This window comes from Macaca fascicularis, chromosome 3, assembly GCF_037993035.2.
Source record: "Macaca fascicularis isolate 582-1 chromosome 3, T2T-MFA8v1.1".
NCBI lineage: Eukaryota > Metazoa > Chordata > Mammalia > Primates > Cercopithecidae > Macaca > Macaca fascicularis.
The window spans coordinates 104,414,326-104,425,777 of record NC_088377.1 but is presented as its reverse complement, the minus strand read 5'-3'; positions in this window follow the sequence as shown (position 1 = coordinate 104,425,777).

The following is an 11,452-nucleotide window of genomic DNA, read 5'->3' as shown; positions in this document are numbered from 1 at the left end:
TCTCTCAGTCTGAGGCAAATCAGGATAGTTGTTCCACTGAGACCAATGATAATATCGCCAATCTTCCATAATTCAGATGAAGCAAAGAATCAAGGCAAGTTGCCAGCCATGGTGATATGCACCTGTACTCCCAGCTACTCAGGAGGCTGAAACAGATCGACCACTTGAGCCCGTGAGTTCGAGTCCAGCCTGGGCAACCTAGCAAGATGACATCTCTAAAAAGAAAAACAAGAATCAAGGCAAGTATAACATTTTGGTGGGTGGCTTATGCCTTTGCTTTATAGATTCAGAGAAAAAGACGTTTCCTGGTACTTTTCCCTTCACCTGCATTCAATTGTTCTCCTCAACCAGCAACCTTCAAGCAGCACTGCTTTTAAATGGACCATGCCTCTGTGCAGAACATTACATCTTAAAACATACCTTTAAAAGACCATAACATGATTTTAAAACAGATATGGAGTGATTAATCCACAATGTAGGACTCTGTTCTGGAGGCTGAGACCGACTGTTACAAGGTGAAGGCATTTATACAGTCATCAGTCATCTGCACCAAAACCTGTTAGTGGAGGTCTGGGGATTTCTAATGGCCTCTTTAAGAATGCCCTGTTTCCACTCGAATCACTCCTAGACAGAAATATTATTCAGGTACTCATCAAACACCTGGCGATGACATCAGTTAGCCAAAGCCCCAGAATGAAGGAGTCAGCAGAGGATACCGGATAGAGTCCCAGTTTAGGAGACAAGAATCTGAGTTCTAGTTTTAATTCTTCCATTAGATAGGCAGTGTGACCTTGGGAAAATCATTTGAACTCTCTGAGACTCAGTTTTCTCATCTGCAAAGGGAGATACCAATGCCTGGCCCGATTGTTCTCATGGGGAGATTTTGGGGAATCAGTGAAGTAATAAATGTGAATGTGCTTTGAAAAGTGCAAAGTATTATAAACCTATATAATAGGTTTATATAATTGGCTTTGCACCAACCTCGGTGCAAAAGAAATTGTGTTTTTGCTATTACTTTTGCACCAACATAATACAACAACAAGATACATAGTTCAGGGCCTCTGATAGATGAATCTGAGCTTTGGAAATGTAACCATGAGTGGAGATAAAGCACAATTACAGGGCAGGGAGAACCAGCCTTCACTTAAATCATCCATCTCCCTGAAGGGTGAGAAAGGGGATATATAAAAGCAGAAAAGAAACAGTAGAAGAAACACTAATCCAGAGAGAATGTATCAAAGGGCTAGAGGAAGTTGAAAAGGCTACATTGTGTCATTCTGGCATTTTCTTCTCTAACAAAGATGTAAAACCTCAAACTGGGTCATTTAAAACAAAATGCCAGAACAATTGCAAGGCCCCAGAAAGGCAGAAATATGCACACGATACATCTATTAATGTGTGTTTATGCTGGATTTTGTAGTATTGGAATGCATGTCAAGATATTGCTTTCATGCTATTTCTGTATAGAATACATAGGAGATATCACAACAATTAGATCACCCTCATCTGAAGCCCAATCTAATTTATTTTCCTAGAACATTTTTTATACTGACGGTGCTTGTATTAGTCAGCTACTGCCACAATAATACTGTGTGACAAACAGCCACCAAACCTCAGTGTCATATGTCCATCAATACTGATTTTTGTTACTGAGTCTAAGGCCAGTTCTGATGATGTCATTTGGGCTCACTTGTGCACTTGTCATCAACCAGGGATTGGGAAGATATATCTGCTAATTTTGGCCAGGCTCACTCATATGTTTAGGGGTTAGGCTTGGCTGACTAATACAGAACTATGTGTCCAGGAGATCTTCTATGTGTATAGTTGACAGATAAAATGCAGTACACCCAGTTACATTGGAATTACAGATAAACAATGAATACTTTTTTAGTGTAAGTATATCCCAAATATTTACTAAATCTGGCAAGCCTACCTGTGAGTCTTCCCATCCCTCTAGCAGGTTAGCCCAGAGCCATGGCCAGCAGGGGAAAGCACAGTGGAACTTGCTTGGTTCTTTGGAGTCTAGACTCAGCTGACACTTCATTGCCTTCTGTTGGCCATAGCAAGTTTGTGTCTTTGCCCAGCCCAGATTCAAGGACTACAAAGTCACATTGAGAAGGACACACAGGAAAGTTGAAGAATTGGGGCCTTTTGACAGTCTGCCACAGTTCCTAGTAGCAACATCACCAACAAAAGAGCTCAGCACAAAATTCTCCAAGAAAATGTCACTCGCCCATTCTATTTTAATATCGAAGATGAGGGACTTCATGAAGTGTTCAGGGCACCTAACTACAGAGGAGAAAACTCAGTTTCTGGTTTGACTTTATAAATAATTTTCTTTGTTTTCTTGGGCGGACTACATCTTCTCTGGGGCTCAGTTTTTTCATCTATGAAATGGTAAGTTTGTACTCTTGGGGCTTTGTAGCTTTAAGATTCAATACTCTTGAATATTTTAACTTGCCTTCTTCCATCATTTCCCTATTGCAAACTCTTCTAGCCTAATTGACTTTATGACTGTATTAGCTATGCTATAACTTAAAACAGCCCATTATGGTCCTCATTGACTGCTCCTGTATTCAAAGTAAATTCAATCACCAATACATATCCAATAAAAAAAATGGAAATCTCCAGGCCAAGGGGACATCAGCTCCTGGCAAGGAACAAGCCTCTGGAATAAATAAATCTGCTTTGCCCAATATTTCCCCCTCTTGATTTGAAGAGAGACAGTAACCCTTTTTCTGTCATTGAATTAATTTGCTAGAAGTGGCTGTAATTTCTATATAAATCCTGAGATTGTTTCTAATTTACATGTTATATATGAATGTTTATGCATGTGGTGCCAGCTAATGTTCTCCAGGGATACTCTTGGAAACTGTATGAATCATGTAAACAAAATTAGACTGAAATAAAAAGAATGTATGATATTTTCTTCAGTAGTACTAATTTTTTTTTTAAGTTTGGTTTTCTCCATAATGGTCCTCCTGCTGACTTTAATTATATTTATGGCACAATTATCCTGTGCTGGGCACAGTCTCACGTGCCCACAGCTCATTTGGCGTCTGTCTGGTTTGGGGGACGCCTTGCAGACAGAGGGGTGGTATGGCTCGTTCACTGTTTGTTCTCTCTGGGTGAGGAGAGAAGGGGGTAGAAGGTGTTAAGGTGGCATCTCCGTGGCTTTTTCTCCTTTCTCCATCCGTCTTTTTTTTTTTTTTTTTTTTTTTTTTTTCTTTTTAATGAGGATGAATTCAGGTCATGGGCAAAACTGCAACCAGGTCCAGGGAACTTCCTCTTTTTCTGGCCTCCCCAGAGGGCTATTTGAAGATCATCACTGCTGTTAATTAACGATTTGCCAGCTGTCTGTACTAATGTTCTAGGCTTTATGTATGCACACACATTGTACTTCAGTCTGCTTTCGCTTAAAACCAAATACAACAAAAGTTAAATATGAGTTGAAGTTTCTGGTCTTTGCTTTTGGCAAGAGGTCTGTTTAGCTGAGATGGTTCTTTCTTGCGTCATCACAGGGCTGGCTGTGTGCCCACTTCACAGGCTGGTAGGGGTATCTCTTTCTAAAGCTTTGCTCTCCCAGAAGACCCCTTCGGGACCAGCGTTGCACAGGGAGGAGTTACCGCTCTTGTTTAGGGTTAATAATTAGCTCAGTATTTCCAATTAATCTGTTCCAGGGTCCCCTCATTTTTGCCAGAAGGAGGCATTAACATCTCCAGGGGGGCCTTGTTCTTATCTTAATCTCATTTCTCTACTTACTGAGTATGTGATTGCTTCATTCCAACTACTGAGGCGGATCCCTGCCACATCTCATCCCAGAGAATGGAGGTACCCAGGAAGAGGAGAAGTTTGGATCGGCTCATCTCCAAGATTCCTCTAACCCTGGCATTCAGGACTGTGAAGTGTTCTGCCATGAGTCGCTAACTTTTCATTACTTCCCTTTCAGGCATGGCTTCTCTTAGCCCACGTCAGACCAGGCTTGTCCCTACCCAAGCATTTTGACCATCCCATTCTAAGAAGCAATGAAAAGTATCATTTGCATATTATAAAGTATAATAATGCAGAGTGGCTCAATTTTTGCTTAACCACTCAACAATAACAAACCTGTTAAATTCAAAGAAAGACAGGAGAAACATGACATGGTCCCCTGGGAAGAAAGGAGAAGCCAGGGGTGTTTATTAAGCACATGCTGTGGGCCAGGCCTTGTGCTCTGTCCCATTTCATCTTCACAACAACCCTGCATATGTGATCATTTTGAAAGGGCAAACCTGAGACTCAAAGAAGTGAGGTTATCTCTGGTTGAAAAGGGCACATTTGAAGAGAGTGCTTTACGATTATTGAGTGCCAAACCAGAAAGGCCCTTCCAGAAACACAACAGAGATTGCAAAGAGAGCAGCATGAGCAAAAGCTGAGGTAGATGGTCAGGGGAAGCACATGGAAGATTCTGGAAAGAGTTGAGAGCTGGAGCAGCAGTAGAGAACATCCTATAGAAGAATCCAGGTGAAGGAAGGCAGGGATGAACACATGTTCTTGAGGAACAGTGAGGGTGTTGGCCTCATCAATGGCCCACGTTGGGGTGGGAGAAAGCTGGTGGGCTCCAAAGTCTACACTCCAGACAGTACTAAAATTGGAAGCTGGCCCAATTTGACCATGTCTGAGCTATTTGAAGGCGTCAGAGAAGGAAGCAGTGGTCTTTCTGCCTCTTCGGAAGGGCCCTTAATCTAGCCAGAGGACCCTTCTAGGCTTCCTGGGGCAATCCAGTTTAGGACATAAATGTATATGTAAACACTATTTCCCAAAATGACTAGTGATATGACTGCCCACAGTGCGAGTTGCTAGACCCCTCTGCATGCATGAGAGGGAGCACACTGATGATGGCAACAAAAGCATCAAACATAACATCATTATCTTTTGGAGGTTTTCCTTATTTCTGAGTTTCTTTAGGACATGACAACTAATTCATTAATTCAGATGTGTTTGTGTTCTATTCCAATACCCCACACTCACTATCCTCACTATTCTACTTATTCATCTGTCTTTATGAACATGAAGGTTTTGGTAAAGATGGGAAATAAAGAGAATTTGGGGAGAATATAAGGCAGAAATGCATTTTAAAAGTTTTGCTTTTCAATATTGAATCAATTCAAGAGGAATTCAATCTAGAAGGTCAAAACTAGGTCACATATTCTGACTTCCTTGCACCCACAGCTTAATAATCTAAAAATAGAAATCAATTCTTGTCTGAGAGTTGTGAAGAGTTCATAATTGCTTTAGAGTAAAGCTCAGAATAACTGTGCCTTCTTCCGCCTTCTATTTCTTGAAGATGAGAATATCATTTTTCAAGTCCAAGGCACTGTCAGTATTAGATTGCATGGTAACCAAGTAGAAAAATCTCTGTTTAAGATGAAATAATTTTCATCATTATACTGTTCAGGCAGAAATGAGATCCCTGCTTTAATGCTGTTATAAAGATGGCAGATAAGTAATATGAACCAATTGTTAGTTAGAAATATTTTCCCTTTAAAAAAAACAGCATTGGTTTACAACCTTTTCTCTTCCTGCTGTCAAGCTAATATTCTGAATCAAGAACTTGCTTTGATTTTTATGGAAAACTTGTAGTCCCTTTTCTAGTTACTGAATTTTCTTTCTCCTTAAATCTCAAGATGTAGATGTGCTTAGAGCTTCATGATATCATGCACTTTAACAATAGGCCTAGTGGGGTTGGCTTTGGGGTTCATTTGCTTTATTAAAATGTTTGCCGCTAAATAGAGCTTTGGACTTCTAGAATACTAACGAATTTTCCATCATGGCTACATACTTTTTTGCATATAAGGCTATATGCAAAATATAATGAGGACAGCTTTCTATTTTTAATTAGCATCTCTTTATAGAAGTATTTAGCCTTCCAACCATCCACAGTTTTTTAAAACCAATTCCTGGAGTTTTCATGAAATTTTAAAGTACCTATCAAGAGTCTTTTAATGGTAAAGATCAGCCATAAGATGGAAATGAAAGAGTCCATTAAAATATCATTACAGGAAGAGAAATTCTCTGCCACTTTTTCTTAATTCTACCCAACAGGAATGTAACTGACCTCCCTCCCCTGGTTCTATCTAGTTATGGCTCCCTATGAAAATCTGAGGCTGGCATGGGAGGTGTCAGTAGAGACATAGGCAAGCTGTCCCATCCTCAGGTTCGGTCATGGGTACATACAAGCCATGGTCTGCTACCCCTGGCCTTTACCAGCTCAACCTTGCATCATCCCTTCTCCATACACCACCTCCTAACAAAGTGGGCCCCCTGGCTCTTTAGTGCTCCACTGCAGAGCATCACTGAGTGCTCCACTGCTGGTGAGTGCAGATGAGTCCTCCTCCACAGCAGAGCACACATCTTATGTCTCCCCAGCCTTATTTTAAATCAACATTTAGACATTTCCACAACCTGACTTCTTTCAGACCAAGCCAACTTTCTTATAAGCCCCAAGTCTGTTCTGTGAGGCCAGCTAATTAGCCCGCCTGTACCAGAAGTACTCACTTTTTATTACCTTTAGAAAACAAAGCCAGGTTTGAGGAAGTGTTGGATGTAAGCTGTCTCCAAAGCCTCAGGAAGGGGACCCCCGCCTTCCAAACCCCCTCCTCCTTTCCAGTAAGATTTGTAGTCTGGTTAGAAGGACCATTTAGATGATGAAAGGAACCAGTGGACAGCCCCTGATTTATAACCAGTGTGATTTTTTTTAATATCTACCAAATTAATATTTTTATGTCTGTTCCCCCATCGAGTTGCTTCGGTTTGAATTTCAACGAGGGGAGCCTGCCAAGATCGTGTAGTAAAATACGAACTGGATCATAAATCCCAGCAGGGGCAGGAGAACGTAAGACAGATTGCTAACACCTCAAAAAAAAAAGTTTAAATAAAAAAGGCAGGAATTTTCTTTAAAGTACACCAGGCCCAGCAGGGACTGGGAGATACACAAGGCGGCCGAAGGTGGAAGCTACTTTACCTTCCCAAGATCATTTTTCCAAGAAGCCCAACCCACAGAAAACGATTCTGAAGGTAAATCGGGCCCTGTGAGCTTTTCATCAAAAGCCAAGGATATCTCTCTGGGATGTGTGTTAGAGATAAGGCAGAAACGTTCTCGAAAGGAGCACCTTCCAAAAAGTCGAGACTTTCTGCATCCCTCTCTCTGGAGTGACCACTCAAACAGCTCATCAAAGTCTCCTTTCATTAGTGCCAGGCCAAGAGAAATAAATGCAGCTGGCAAGACGGAGCTTGAAGCTGTAAGAAGAAAGCCATGTGTTTCCTTCCTAAGACTAAAATTATTTCCCTATGAGGAATAAAGAGCTTTTACAGACCTTCTGGATGGATATGTCTTGGAGGGAAACAAGTCGATTACTCTCACACCCTCAGTGGGCTCCAGTGGGAGAAACAGAAGCCCTTATTTGCTTGGTTTTATAACAAGTTTACTATATTTGAGCATATATGGCAAAGTAAAGGCCCTTATAACCTAGCTTATTATTACACCGATTTGGATAAACTACAAGTCAAATCATGTCGGCTGAAACATAACTGCTACCCACAGGAGAAGTCTGATATAACTCAGTTGATAGCCTATAAAAGCCACGTTAGTCCCGTCTGTCAACACCAGCATTATAAAGGTGTTTCACTAATCCTCCTCGGTGGAAAACACCAACTCCTCCAGCAATGTTGTCTTCTCATTTTGTGACTTGCCTCTCCCTGGGTCTTGGGACATACAATGTGATCACAGGAGCCAATGACCTCCTCGCAGCTATAACGAGGGGCGCCTCCAGCATCACGTTCCTCCAGGAACTGAGCATCACTGAAACACATTTATAGACCAATCACCCTTGCTCACCACCCTTTGCCAAAACACGCTTTGGACTTTTGTTTCACTCAGTCTGGATTCAGAGCCAAAGCTATCACCAAGACTTTCAGAAATCTTGTGAGCAGGCAAGTAGAAAGGCACAGCCCCCGACCAAGCAGATATTGAAGAGACTTACATCGAATTGAAATGCACGAGGAATGCAGAATCTGGTTTTATTTTTTGGTTCACAGATATAAAGGTTTTGAATTTTCCTATTATGGACATTTAATCATAATTATCAAAGAAGGATTATCAAGGTGAAGATACTATAGATATAACATATGTATATTTTTAAGGTAAGGTTTAGTTTTTAGTTTAACAGCCTAAAACTTTAGCACACTTAACCCTCTCACATAAGTCCCCATAAATGAGACACGAGTTTCACACAATCCCAAAGTAAGTGGAAAACAAACTTTTTCTTTTTCTCCTTTTTTTTTTTTTTTTTTTTGCTAGAAAGGACATTAGTAGGACATTTACTGAAGTTCAAACAAGGTCTATAAATTAGATAATAATACTATAGCAATGTTGATTTCTTGGATTTGATAACTGTACTGTGGTTGTGTAAATGAATTTAGGAAATGTGTACTGATGTATTTAGGGGTAAAGGGGTAGAATGTGTATAGTGTATCCCGAAGCCATTCAGAAAAGAAATACACACACACATACACACACACAGAATGATAAAGCAAACATGGAAGCTGAAGAAAAATGTACAGGAACTCTTGGCACTATTTTTGAAATTTTTATATGGATTTGAAATTATTTCAAAATAAAAAGGTTTTTTTTAAGGTTTCCCATTAGGGCTCCAGAGTGACCGTTGCTTATTTAAAATAACAGCCTAATAGAATATATTCATAAGTTCCTTTGTTTGCTTCCCCACATTAATCTGAAAGTAATTGTATGTAGGTCTTTTTTCTAGGTAGGTCCTACTTTAGATATCATTTAAACCCTTAATCTTGAAGAAAAACAGAGTAGGGGAGCCAGAGACAAGACTGGCAAGACACGAGTTGCTACCAGTTTAAAGAATGCCCAAAGAAGGATTCCAGAAGCAGAAGACCTGGATTCTCCAGGGATGAAGAGTTCCAGACTCTGAGATACTGACCTCTGTGGTCCTCAGTTTTGTCATCCTTAAAATGAGGGGCACAGAGGCAAGTCTGTGGTGAGGACTGATGTGGCATGTTCTGTATTGTAGAATATCGCATTCGTGGTGTCTGTTTGCAGCTTTGCCACCTCCCCCCACCTCAGGTTTACTTGTCTGGAGCAATGGTCTCGTGCCCCGTGGCATGTGGTAGGAGCCATGTTTTCTGAGTGTCTGAAAGCCCACTGGAAAAGGCTCTACTTGGGCAGCTGGAGGGACCTTCTTCATCCTCTTAAGACAAGGCTTGCCCCTCTATATCTTTCTTTGGTATTGGAAACATCGCAACAACACTCCTTTCGGCTACTCAAATCCCATTTACATTGAAGGCCTGCTGACATTCATTAGCCCAAACCTGCTTTTCAGAGATTTCCACTCACTTTGAGCTAAACATGTGGGCCCCAGTCCTAAGCTGAAATGAAGATTTCGCTTTCTTCTTTCTCTTTCAACCAGAAACAGCATTCTGCTGCCATTGGAAATTGATGCATCTGAGTACAAAGTGTCTGTTCCCTGCACCTTTCAAACAAAACCATGGCCCAGGCTCAACACCAGCATGCATGAGCACGCACACGCTCACACACACACACATTCTCAGCCCATAAAAGCCAACCACACTGCTAAATATCTAAAGCCCACCACTCAGCAAACACAGTCTCCTTCCTGGAACTTTCGGGGATGCGGAGGACACCCTGTCACGGAGCATGTGTGCAGCTTGAACCGGCGATAAATTGAGGCGCTAATCCTGATGCACGACAGCACCTGCAGCAACAGAGAAGAACGTCTCAGCAGACGACACATATATAAATCACATTTATTTTCATAGCACATTTAAATAACGTTTTGGCCCTGGGGATTTTCCACCAAGTAATGAAGCATCACCCAATGAGACTCTGCAACGTTGCTCCATTCTGCAGTGCCCCCTCACAGCAGAGGAATAAAACCTGTGATTTATATGGATGTCAGGGGGTGGCGTAGGGGGCTTCCTTTCCTTTGCACAAGACATTGCTGTGCATCCGGATTAAAGATGAGATTTATCTGCAAAATAAACAAAGAACAGTCCCCCCACCCCTTTTCTCCCTTAATCACACCAGATGAGACATCAAACACACACGGAGGCATGCACCCGCTCAGCAGCACGCACGCACCCTCCACACGCACGCACACACAACACGGGCAGCCTTGTTATGAGATAGGAGGGACAACAATTTTGATAAAAGATGATCACCTGTGCCCTGACAAAGGTTTTTTTTTTTTATCAGCAGTTCCTTGCAGGAGGCGCCCAGCTCCCAGGTCTCAGCCATCTTCCTATTGGGGTCTTCAGTCTACGTCAGTGTGGACGCCAGCCTTGGGTGCCCGAGGTCCACCACACACATGATGGAGAGAAATCAAATCTCATCCACACATTGCAAGGTGGGAGTGCAATTCCAATTCACCTGCCATTTTCTGTCTTGGTTGTTTGGAGGGGAAAGATGACCTCATTCTAGTGAGATTTTCCCTTGGATGGTCATGGGCGGGTGTGTACCCCAGCTCCCTTAGGATGAATTGCAAATTGTGCTGTTGAAACCATCATGAGTTCTTGCCGAACCTTTCATTTCTTTTTCTTTTTTTTCCTTTTTCTTCCTTTCTTTTTCCCCTCCCTCCCTGTACCTCCCTTCTTCCCCCACCACTCTCTCCCTCCTTCTTTTTTTCCTTCCCACCATCTCGTTTTCTTCCTTCTTAGCAGTCATTTATTCTCTAGAGCTCACCGGGACTCCACACATGTCCTAACTCGAGACCACTGTCTACCTTGCTCAGTGTGGGCTGCTTCTGACAGAGAAATATGTAACCTACAACTCAGTGGAGCATCGCCTTGTTAAAACACAATTCATCATCCACGGGGCGAGATATCTACAGTTCAATCTGTGATTGTCAAAATATTTCAGCTCCATCCAGGAAACACTCAAACAAGAAAAATAACTCACATTGTTGTGGTGTTTTACAGTTAGCAAAGTCTAGCCCATCCTGTATATTATCACAGTGGGTCTTCACGCAAACCTGTGCCATGGTAGTGGGGAGACCGTGGCATGCTTTTAGATGCAGCCCTCCCATTTGGAGAAATCACTGCTGCTTTAAGGACCAAAGGTACAGCACTTTACTTTTTTTTGCCTCAGGTTCACGTGTTTCAGGATCACCAGCAAAACTGAAAGCAAAATATCTCATGCTTTCATATGGAAAATTATTCCTTGGCTAGAGGAGAGTGCGGAATGGATGGCAGGTGGCAGAGTTGAAGGCAGGAATACTAGACAGCCAGTTTCACCTGAATCAACCTGGAGTCAAGGTCAGGCTCTCTGGATAACACCTGGATGTTTCTAAATAAGCGTTATTTCCTAGAAAAACAGTCTCATATTTACTGATGTACATTCCGTCTTCAAGCCAAAGGGTGAACTTTCCAT